Here is a 12,418-nt window from a genome sequence, read left to right as displayed (position 1 = left end):
CTTGCACACACAAGAGACGTAAAGAAGCTGATGATAGAGGAATGGAGCTGGAGGAAAATCACACAAAAACCATACAAAACCATGACAAATCATTCTATACATTTCTCTTTCTGTATGGGCAGGTCAGCTTGTGAATACGTGTAGATTAGTTTAAGGCGTCTACAGGGGTTCATTATTCTTTAACACCCAGAGATGGATAACTGGTACATCAGGCCAGGTACTGGGTTTCAATAAATGTTGTACATGACCAAGGGGCTAAATAGTGTTTTACTGACTATTGTTATTTATACACTGTTATTTATACAACTCACCTGGATTAATTACATTTTTAAATTTACATTCATACTTGTTACTTTGAGTTTGAGTCAGTTGTCTGTGGCATAGCACCTGTCACTTGTTTGACCTAGTGTGTTTGTGTGTGTGTGTGTTTGTCTACAGCCTGCAGTAAAAGACCTGACAAAATTGTCCTCTCAATGTGTGTATGTGTGTGTCTACAGCCCACAGTACAAGACCTAACAAAGGTCCTCTCAATGTCTGTATGTCAGTGTGTGTGTGTGTGTATGTTTGTTTGTGTCACATTTCCATCAATGATGAGACACTTGAGAGGTTTAGAGGCCGCAGGACACTGGCGAACCTTTAACCCTCATATGGTCCCACAGGTGGAAGGTGCAGGTCTGTATACTCCTCAGAACCCCCCCCCCCCCCCCCACACACACACACACACACTGGTTCCTCGGCTGCATGGTGGGCTCTAGAGTGATGCCAGCCTGGGTGGAGGTGGAGGAAGAGAGCCCTTACTCAACTCGGTGGGCTGTAGACATAACAATGAGCCCTGGCTTTTATCAGTTTAACATGGAGCCCTACAGATTACCTCTGAAGTCTACCTCCCTGGTCTCTGGAACATTGCATAACATACATATAATGATAAGGAGGGCAGCGATTGTGGTTTGAGCTAAAATGCCTGAGAGAGACTGAGAGTTCATATATATATATATATATATATATATATATATATATATATATATATAATATAACTATAGCTGGTCTTCTTGACAAATGGCATATGCGCCAAAGTAAATGTACAAAGCAAGGAATGAAGGTAAAGAAGATGAAAAAGAGAACACGAGAGAAAAAAGACCTTGAGAATGTATGTCTTGCCGTTGACACTACCACAAACTCTCTGACATATAAAAGTCCAAAGTTTATTGTTTTAACAAGGAAGCATTCTTTCAAGGCAGTCACATTTTCACCCCCTGCAGCGTTCAAGTCCAAACACCTACTTATTACTTGAATGACAGTTTAAGCTCCTTCTCTGCGTCCCTATGCGGTGAAACAACAAGTCCTGTGCTGCGCACGTGAAAACACTGGGCTATCTTTACCAGTCTGGCCAGGCCCTGCCACAGCCCACCGCTGCGCTCAGCCAGGTCTCCTCCCAGCGTCCGTCTACGGCTCTCACACACACACACACACACACACACACACACACACACACACACCACACACACACACACTCTCCTGGGCCGTGGCTGGGAAAGACCAGGGCCTCACGTTCTCACATCCCAAACAAAAGCAGCGGCAGCGGCAGCAGCAGCAGCAGCAGTAGTGCAACTGTGCAGATGTGTGCAAGTATGGGTGTTCGTGTGGACCTACAAAAGAAGACCACAGCTGCTGAGAGAGTGAGAGAGGCCCCTCGGTCAGACTGACCACATGTGAAGTAGACCGGGGCAGACAAGTACCGAGGGAAAGTGTGTAGGTGTTGGTTAACTTATACCAACTGGCAAGGCCCACTGCAAGTCAGCGGATAAATGTACTGAACTTGGCTTTTTTGAGCCCAGACGCCATGTGCAGTAAAGGGTGAAGTGAAGAAAAAGCAAAGCCAGTCAGCGTAAACTAATGTAAAGTGGAGTAAAGTCAAATAAACGAATTCAAGAAGTATGGTATGGTCAGTACTTTGCTAAATGTTTGCATTAAAAGATTTATGCAAATCATTCTTTTATTTTCTGCCATATAAAGGAGTGAAAAAACTTCCCTTAAAATAGTGCATCTATATTTACTCAGGGTGCATGACTTCAACATGTTTTTTTTTCTCTCCTCTTAAAAAAAAGAAGGCACAGCTCTTTGACAAAAGCCCTGACGAACAACAGACTTGCAAACCACAGCCCAAAACGCGATAGAACACCTTCGCCTCCGTCCCCCCTCCCCCCCACACATACACACGTTGTAAGCAAACATGTGCAAACGAGTGGGTGGCAGCTGGCAAGATAAGAACAGAGAGTGAGAGAGAGACGGAGAGGACAGAAAGACGTCTGTGTTCAGGTCAATGACCCAGCAGCCATTCTCCAGCCTCTGGGAGGCCACAGTCAAAGGCCAGTGTGAGCGGTGAGGCGAACCCTGGGAGGGAGATGACCAGAGGAAGCCCGGAGCGCTGATCTGATGCTCTGTCTGCACCTTCCCTTTTAGCTGCGATAGCACTTTCACAATCTCTCCTCTGCAAAGTGGTGCATCGACAGGAAACCACCTTTATCAGGAGCACATATGCGCCCCAGAAGACATCACTCGGTACTATCTTCCCCCAGAGATGAACTAAAAAAAACAACACTACACAACACAACACAACACAACAGCTTGGCTCCAAGAGCTTTTGTTGTTGTCTCTGACATTGGTTTATGGCTTCAGGAAAGTTCACACTGCTTAGAGGATTTTCACTCCATTTTTTAAAACTGTGTACCCTGCTAATTTGGTGTGATTGGAGAAAAGCAGCGAGCTACTGAGGTGCAGAGCACTCTGGGTTAACCGCAGAGCATGCTGAAGTTTCGCTCTGAGGTTTCTTTTTTTGTAACATCCCACGAAAGGTGTGGAAAAAAACAGAGCTGAGACACCAGTGCAGCGCTTTGAGGCGTTAGTGCTCTGTGCTTCTGAGATCAGAGCCTCCGTTTCCCAGTACTGAGCATTGCCGTATCAATGTGAACATAAACAGTGGTTGCCATGGGTATTCCCATGGTGACACGATGCAGTGTTTTTGAAATGCGAGCTCCCGTGTTGCCTTGTGCTGCCCTTGACAAATCTCTCAATGAGCAACAACAGGGACTCAAATGTGCCCCATGCATAAAACAACCAGTCAATGCATAACAGGTCCCTCCAATTATCCAATCAGCGCACGGGAATGTGTTTCTGTGCTCCGCATGCATGAGTGATAAGTATGGACATGCCAAGGACCAGCTCTCACAGCGGCCCACGGTAACCAGCTCCGCGCGACTCTGGGGAAACATCTGGTGCCCATTGGACGCAGTGAGAGTGCAGGTGGGACGTACCAGGGCCTGCAGGTCTCACCAGAAAACTATTCCCAAAATGCATCAGAGCCCACTTACGCACTGATTCACTGAACACCCACACACACGTTTCACAGCGTTTCTGGCCTTGTGAAGTCTAATGGGGGTGTGACAGGCTGCATGAAGTGAATGAAGTCACATTAAAAAAGACACAAATAGCGGCTGAGAGAGGGAAGTCTTGAGAGAACAAAGGGTGAGCCTCAACAATGTGACAGTAATCACTTTGGGTGCCTGAAAGAGAAATACTCATTTAGGTGATACAAATGATAAACACAGGACGACTAAATAATACGAATGCCCTGTTTGGCAGCTTTTTCTGTTTTGGTATTCAGAGTAATCATATAATGACTTTATCATTTATTTACCCTGTAGAACCGGACATGAGAAGATATGTAAAATGCACAACCACAGCGGAGGTGGGAGACAGAAGACAACTCCCCAGAGGCTGCGGCTGTGAGTTTATAAATTTACGTCCTGCTCCCCGGTCAGAGATATAATAACGCGGAGCATCTGTGAGCGACAGCAGCCGGCTGGGGAGAATCCAGGACCCGGGCGATTTTAGCCCGCGGACGTGCTTTTCATTTACCTAAAGACGTATAAAGGAATGATTTATTGATTCCACCATTTGGCTTCTCGGCTCCACGGGAGGATTAATCAGGTGTCAGGCAGACTGCGAGCCAGACGAGGGGGAGGGGGGAAGGGTGGGGGTGTGGAGGGGTGGCACAAGTCAAATTGGAAACACATCCTTTTGACGTGTCCAATCTGAATCCCCGTGTCTTATCTGTTGGAGCCAAAGATGAGGAGGAAGAAGACGAAGAGGAGAAGGAGGAGGCAGATGTTTTGGCCGCCTAGCGAATGTGTGAGGATGAGGTGGTGGGGGAGAGGGGTCAGACGCTCCAGCCGAGATGAGCGTGGCAGAGACGGGCCAGCCCTGGCCAACCCGCCGGTCGCCCCGGCCAGCCTAGCCCCGCACTTCTGCAGGCTTTGATGTGAGACTGCAGAGCTTTAGCCACGCTCGGCCACCGAAGCTCTATTTTTATCAGATGCGAGGTGGGATTGGATCCAGATGGGCCACCTGATTAAACTCCACTGTGTGTGTGTGTGTGTGTGTGTGTGTGTGTGTGTGTGTGTGAGTGTGTGTGTGTGTGTGTGTGTGTGTGTGTGTGTGTGTGTGTGTGTATTTTTGTGGGTGGGGAGGCTGGGGAGGTGAAGTTTCCTACTCCTGCAGTTAACCCTTTCAGGGACCCAGCATAGCGAGGAATGACCTGTGAACTAGAATACAAAGGTACAGGATATTCTAGGTCACGAAAAAATATTTTATTGCTCTAAACTTATCATATTGTATGTGTAATGCATCGAAAGGATTATCTCTCGCACAAAATATGTTAGCTTACTCTCGGAAGATAATTATCTCCTGCTCAAAATATAATATCACACCACCGCCACCCCCAACCCCACCCACACTAACAAACTCACAGATAAATGACACCCTCACCACCACCAGCTTGCTCTGAGGACAACACTTTTTCCACGCTGTACAAAACGCCAACATGCCCTCACAGCGTGAATGAGTGAGGTGAGGTGAATGAGTGAGGTGAGGTGAGGTGAATGAGTGAGTGAGGTGAATGAGTGAGTGAGGTGAATGAGTGTAGGTGCGGACTCCCTGTGCAGGTCTCCAGGCTCCACTGGCTCAGATGCAAGAGCACCGGGCCCAGCCGGGCCGACAGGAAGCCTGCAGGATGCACCTTATTAGGCCTCCACTTCCTCCAACTTTGAAGCGTCGTGAGGTTATGAATGTGAGGCGAGCTGCCATGCGGATCGGACGGATTTCCTCTCCCCTTGAAGGATTCAGCTGAATCTTCCCTTTTAAAAACAGTCAAAAAGGGAATCCAAAAAAAAAGTGAGAGAGAAAGAAATGTTTGAAAAGGATAAAAAACGAATGAGAGAAAGAGAGAGAGAGAGGTGAATAAAAGAACCATCTGTTGGGCATATACCCAACTCAAGCCAAGCAGTCTGGAGGCAATCAATCCATGGCAGCGCTATAAATACTCGCTCCATAAGTCATGCGATAAAGAGGAGGATATTAAAATTATCCCACGACTTAAAGGCCTGTATATCAACCAGCTACCAGAGGACGTCCATGAGACAAAAATACTGATTATTTATGGTTAAAACCATGCAGCTGATCGCTAGAAGCAGTTTTTTATCTGCGATATGCAGACTTCTGAAAAAGTCTGAGTCGGTAAGCAACACAAGGTCAGGGGACGCTGAGGTAGCACATCCTTTTTGGGTTGCATAAATCTGAGGCGGATACATTTGGTTATTCACATGTAAATGTCACGACGCGTCTCAGCGCAGGTGTGAATTTATTTTAGATCACCTAATCAAATGGGATAGGTCATGCATTCCCTTCAGCACTCGCACTTCCTCTTTCATGGCTTATGTACTCTTCTGCTACTGATTTCTTCTTAAAGGATGCCTCGGTTGTCTTTTCCTTATGGGGTAGGGCAGTGGCAGGGACTAGTAGTGAAAGTCGCCCGCACCACCACCACCACAAAGTCAGAGACGGAGGACAGGCGAGGGGCCACCTGGGCCTCTCTGAGTGTGGGCGTCTGCACAGACACGAGGTAGAAATGAAACTCTCTCTCTCTCTCTCCTTCTCTTTGTTTCTCTCTCTTTCTATTTCTCTTTGTTCCTCTCTCTTTCTCCGTCTTTCTCCATCCCCTCAGAGGCACACATACATAGTGCACATATGCAAATGTACACATGCACGCATGCTCACCCACAGAACACAACCCACACACAACCCACACACGCACACACACACACACACACACACACACACGCACACACGCATACACACACCTGCATACACACACACACACACACACATACACACACACGCACACACGCATACACACACCTGCATACACACACACACACACACACATACACACACACACACACGCGCACACACGCATACACATACCCGCAAACATGCAAACACGTACACACGCACACGAACACACGCACACACACACGCACACAAACATACATACACGCACGGACACGCATATGCATACGCACACACAAACACACACATACGCACACACACACACGCACACAAGCATACACACAGACACACAGACACACACACACACGCACACACACACTCAAACACAAAACCCACCTGAGCACCCCACCTCCTCCTCACGACCACCCCTCGACACATGCACTCAATTTGTCACAAAATATATGACACAATGGAACTCAGATGCTGCACAGCTCTGCAACCATGCAATGATGTCATACTCGCTATGCACTCCATTCTCGCCTGCGCCTCGCCTGCAGGTTGCGGCTTCATGTGACATGAAACTAACTAGGGGTGCTATGGCATCTGGCCGATGATGTTTTCAGCACAGCACAAACATGGCTTTTTACATATAAAGCCTTGCAGAAACAGTCCATTCCCACTGCTGGATGGAACATGATAAAAGGAGCTGCGTAGGCACAACAAGTGTGCATTATGCAGGCTAGTTTAATTGGCTTATGCAGCTCATGTTGTTTCTTTACATTTACCAAAAGAAAAGAATATTCATGGCATTCAATGGGTTGGCTAACACCATGCTTTTGAATGCATTATTGGGCCCTTGTAAGTGAATTTGAAATGTGTATACAAATGATCGTATAGAAACTGGTGAGCACATTCTCTCTACGACAAACTCCCGCTTTCTTCTCCAAACCCAGGATGCACAACACAAAATGCCTCTCAGCTGTTTGCTGGGCATTTGTTGCATGTTTGTGGCATTTGTTTGTGGTTTCTGCAGTCAGTGCAGAACATGGAAATGAAACACTTTAACTCGTGAAAATGGCTGGTTGGTGCCACATTCAATCCCTCGTCCGAAGAAATACACTGAATTTCATTTTGTGATTCAATCTGTCATCACCTCTGCCTATTACTCGTCTCACAAGTGTGTTTCTTTTCGGCAGTCGAATGACGCACCCCTGGTTATGAGAGCGTCTGGTGTGAACTTTTTTTGAGATGCTGAATATCTCGTTTTTTTACCTCCTTCTCTTCACGTTGTCAGTGTCTATGTGTGATGTTTATAAATAAGCATCTGGCAAATCTTCAGAAATGTGTTTTTGGTAATGGGTGTGGAAATATGAAGAAAATAGCGGGGGATTCCACTTAAAGTTTAGCACAAAAGACCTGCGGGCTGTGTTCCTTCATTTGTCTTCCTGTTAGCGCTCAGGATCGTGCAGAAGAGGGTATAAAGCACGTAATGAGATCACAACAATACTGGCTCTCGATGTGTGTTCCGCTTCCAGAGTCCTGGGTGAACGTGCACAGCTCTGGCTTCGAACCAAAGCGCGAGTCGAACAGAGACAAAGAGTAAAACAAGACGGCTAGCTCAGTGTGGTCCGTCACGTAGGCTGCCAGTCCTTCAGGGGGAGCTGTACCTGCACCATCCAAAAACCCTCCTTCTTACATAAATCACAATTAAACAAAGCACATAGTGCTCCCTCCTACACATTTAGCCTGAAGGAAGAAAATAACATGGCCGAGTCTGGGAGATTAGCTTTTCTTTGAAGACTCAGCATCTCACCAATCACAAAGACTAAGAGATACATATTGTGGAATAGGATTTTGTCAGGACAGCCTTCTCGTTGGTGAACATGTGTTTTGTAGCTTAAACAGAACTGTCAGCTTCCTAATCGACATCTTTGTGGTCAGTGGGTTGTTTAGTCTTTGTAGCTAAGGTGCCAACAGTGTGAACAGCGTCAGCTGGAGCAGTGAGCTAAGCAGCAGGTCAGGCCTGTAGGGGGGCAGCGACAGACAAGTGTGCAGTCTGCTCTGTCTCTCTCTCTCTCTCTCTCTCTCTCTCTCGTTAACACACACAGACACAAACATACAAACGCGGCTATTCACACAAACTCACACACACAGACTTCGGCCACTTTTCTCACCCATTGTTTGCTCGCCGTTTCTCTCTCCCCCCCTCTCTTTCCCTCTCTGTCTCTGTCTCTCTCTCTCTCTCTCACACACACACACAAACACACATACACAAACGCACACACACACACACACACACGCACAAACACACACAGACACACACACTCAGACACACGTGCTGTGACCCCCCCTCGCCCAGCAGCGACTGGTCAGGAAACATCTGGGCGGGCTGTGAGCAGCAGATGTCCCTGGCTGATAAGAACCTCGCAGTAGCACCCCCACTCCACCTCCACCCACGCCCCTCCACTCACATACACAACCTGCCTCCCCCCCTCCCTCCTACACCAGGTGGGCCATAACCTTGACTGAAAACAATCACGCCGGGCCGAGACAGACACCTGGCCAAGAGGGGGGAGTGTGACTTTGAGCTTTTGTTTGGCTTGGAGTTTGATCCATTGTCACCACAAGGCCTCTGGAGAATCCTTCTCCTTTTTTTTTTCCCCCCGTGAAGTGTTTATGCCCCCCAGGCCGCTCCCTGCGTCATATCCTCACATGGTCCAGATAGCCTGCACTCACAAAGGGCAAAAGTATATATATATATATATTCACGCCAGGCCATTCATGCGAATCTCCACTCTCAAGTTCTTTGTCTATGACTGAAGAATGGTGAATTGTGCTCGCATCAAAATTTTCTCAAGTGTTATTTTTCATTCATTGCTCTAAACTGTTGATCCCTCCATTGTTGGAATAAGTGTAAACCAGTAATTCAAGTGTTTTCTTTTTTGAGAATTCCACGCAGCTGTGTCATACAGTGTTGTTTTTTTTTTTTTTTTTTAAATCTTCAGCAATGTGACAGGAATCTGGAAATCACTTCAAGAAACTCATCGAGTTCAGCAGAATCCCTGTCACGCCTAGACTCTGAGAGAAAAAGAAGAGAAATAACAAAAGAAATATACATCCTGAAACAATGGAGGCAGAAGAAAGACATACTATCAGGAAACTATGTCAGGCAGACAGACACTGAGGACCCCATGGGGTGAGGTGGGTTCCTGCTCAACAATAAAGACTTTTAGTCCTGAGGGATCTGCGATCTGCACAGACTATTTTAGACACAAAAGATGGCTGCAGTTTCTATGTTGATTGCTCTACAGAGAGCCTACATGTATGCCACTGGGTATCAAAGGAGTAGGAAGTTTGTTTTGACTTCTGTCTGACTGTACCATGACCCAGAAGGCATTCGTAGCATCTACAGTTTTTAGTGAACATCTTTAAAATGTCTTCATGAAGACCACATTGAAATATACCTAAATGTCATGTCATAAAACATTACTATGTCGTTGTGTATAAACAACTAAGAAACATTGTTCTTCCTCTAAAATTGTTTTCATTTATAAATGTCACTGTGTGTATATATACGTATATATATACATGGTGAATAACATTTCCCATAAACAGAGCGAGTAATGGTACACATTTATGTGTAGAATATGATGTTCAAAAATAAATCACACATCTAAAAATACGAACGGGGTGTGTTTTGATGCCAAACATTCCAAATCCCTGAATAACAGTGAGTGGTTGAAACGGAGGTTATGAGTATGCAAGTTTGCTTTGTGTGGCAATGATTTGGGAATTTTTCCATGACCAGCGCTCCAGAAATGACCACGTACCCTGCCCTCGTTTTGTCCGGCCAGAGGGAAAATAAAGAAAGGGTGGAGATGATTAGACATGACTCACTGGCCTTGGCTCTGCCCCCTACCTGCGTGCACACACACACACACACACACACACACACACACACACACACACACACACACACACGCACTTGCAAACACATAATCATCCTGTACATGTTATCAAACACACCCATACCCACACACACACACACACATACACACAAACAAACACAAACATGCAAAAATACACACACATACACACACTTCATTAGCTAACTAGCCAGCAAGCCCGTCAACCAGCCACAAGAGCCCTCCTGCCACAAACAGGAAACCGGGGAGAAAGGCGACGAAGGAGAGGAGGAAGCCAGGCTGCAGAGAGGGGAGAGGGGAGAGGGGAGAGGGGACGATGGTGACAATACCAGAGGAGGAAACCCAGCATTATAAATAGGAGAAGCGCTCACAGTGGTGGGTTAGGGTCAAGGCCGCAGGCCAAGACAATAGTGGAGTGAAACTGCAGGTGGGGTGAGTGTGTGTGAGCATGTGTGTCCCCCTGTGTGTGTGTGTGTGTGTGTGTGTGTGTGTGTGTGTGTGTGTGTGTGTGTGTGTGTGGTGCGAGTGGGGGTGGTTGTGGCTGATGGGGATGTGGCTAGTTGGGGGAGGGGGGGGGGGGGGTCTCAGGATGAACTCTCAGCTGCTTCATTGAGCAGGTACATTAACCACAACTACACAAGCACAAGCTTGTATTACAGGTGGCCTTATAGACAGTGGCTTTCACATATAACATTACAGCCTAATGGAGAGCATGTGACACATCAGCTAATACAGTACTGATAAGCTCATCAATACTGAACTGCCTACACAAACATTGGTAACATCAAAGGTGCTCGGCTACTGACCTCACCGCCATCACGTAGCACATTCCTTTGACCCTTATGTCATTAGACTAACAGAAATGCATCATAGACTTGTCATAGAATGTCCCCTCATACAGTATTTTCTCTGACATTGTAGTGTTGTGCTAGACATTATCAGTAACTGTTCAGATGGATCTCTTAGTCTCTGATGCTGTGGCAGGTGGTTAGTGTGTTTGTGTGTTTGTGACAGTGACTGTCCATATGACCAATGAAAGGATATAGTGTCTGGTGTGGCATGTCTATAACCTGGTTCAGCCAATCCTGTAAGGAATATTTCAAGGGAATGGGGTTCTCCAAAAATGGCCCATGACTGTGTCATAGCTACCTGTCTTTTTTTTGTCTCGTTATTCTTTAATAAATGTGAATCAGTAAGCAAAAGTACAGACACTGTCGAAGTGTGTGAACTAATCTTAATGTTTAAGATTGTCCCAGTTATGTCTGATAAAAACATTCATTTTTATGAGGGGAGGTGTAAATCTCAGTACTGCTTCACATACTGAGCTACGCTTTGGTTGGCCCAAGCTGTGTCCTTTGAGACATCAGTATTTAGTTTGTGCAACATCAGTATGTGACAGCATGAGTCCAGCCATTCAACCGAGAGACAACGTCCCTGATAAGAAATGACAGCTTTAAAATGAGGCGAGAGAGTTAAAGGTCTTGGCGGTGATTAGAGATCAGGCCTCACTTATTGCACAGGTATTGATTCTGACAAGTTCAAACACTCAACAAGAGGCAATAATAGTCCATTCGCTTGAATGAAGTCTCTATGTGAGGCGCACGCTGCTAACCTGTCAATAAGATGGATGGTGAGACCATATCTGGGGTTAAATCAAGTGAATACAAAACACGCTTTTGTTTCTCTGACTGCATTTGGGTAAGTGAAGCAAAATGCCAGAATACACACATGAGACAAAAAAAGCTTCTTTTTTTTTCCTGGACTCAACCTATTTGTTTTGGATAATGAAAACACAGAGGTTGAAAGTTGGTCATAACACGATTTTCCACAAGAATGAATCTCAAGACTAGGGTTGGGCTAATAGGCAAGCCCCTTGGACCCAAATGTGATTGCTAGCCAGAACAGGGAAACCCAACAGGTAACATGATAAGTTGTAGCTGTCAGTAGGAAGAGGAGGTATTTGGCATTTGGTTGCATGGGCTGTGGAAGGAATGGATTTTCAATGTGAGGAGCATAGGGAGGAGGAGAGCAAAGCAGCAGAGTAGCGAGCCTTCTTCTTCCAGTAGCTGTTAACAGCTAGGGTCATGATCTCCAAGGCCGTTAAAGGCCCCCTTGGGTTTTGTGCCCCGTAACCGGATATGTAGAATAACAGAGCGCGGGCTCCCGGTGGCATACCCTCCTGGCCAGGGGTAGGTGCCACTCCTCCGCAGAATGTCAAGGGAGGGAGGTGGCAGGGGCAGGGAGGTTAGAGAGGTCACGCTCCCCGTGAGTGTATATCACTGAGCCAAAGGGAGCAGGGAGAGTTGGGGGAGGCCTGTAAATCACAGCAGCAGCTCATGTCAAGGCAAAGGGGATGGGAAATGGGAGAA

Source organism: Clupea harengus, chromosome 9 (genome assembly GCF_900700415.2).
Source record: "Clupea harengus chromosome 9, Ch_v2.0.2, whole genome shotgun sequence".
Taxonomy (NCBI): Eukaryota; Metazoa; Chordata; class Actinopteri; order Clupeiformes; family Clupeidae; genus Clupea; species Clupea harengus.
Note: the sequence above shows the minus strand (reverse complement) of the source record.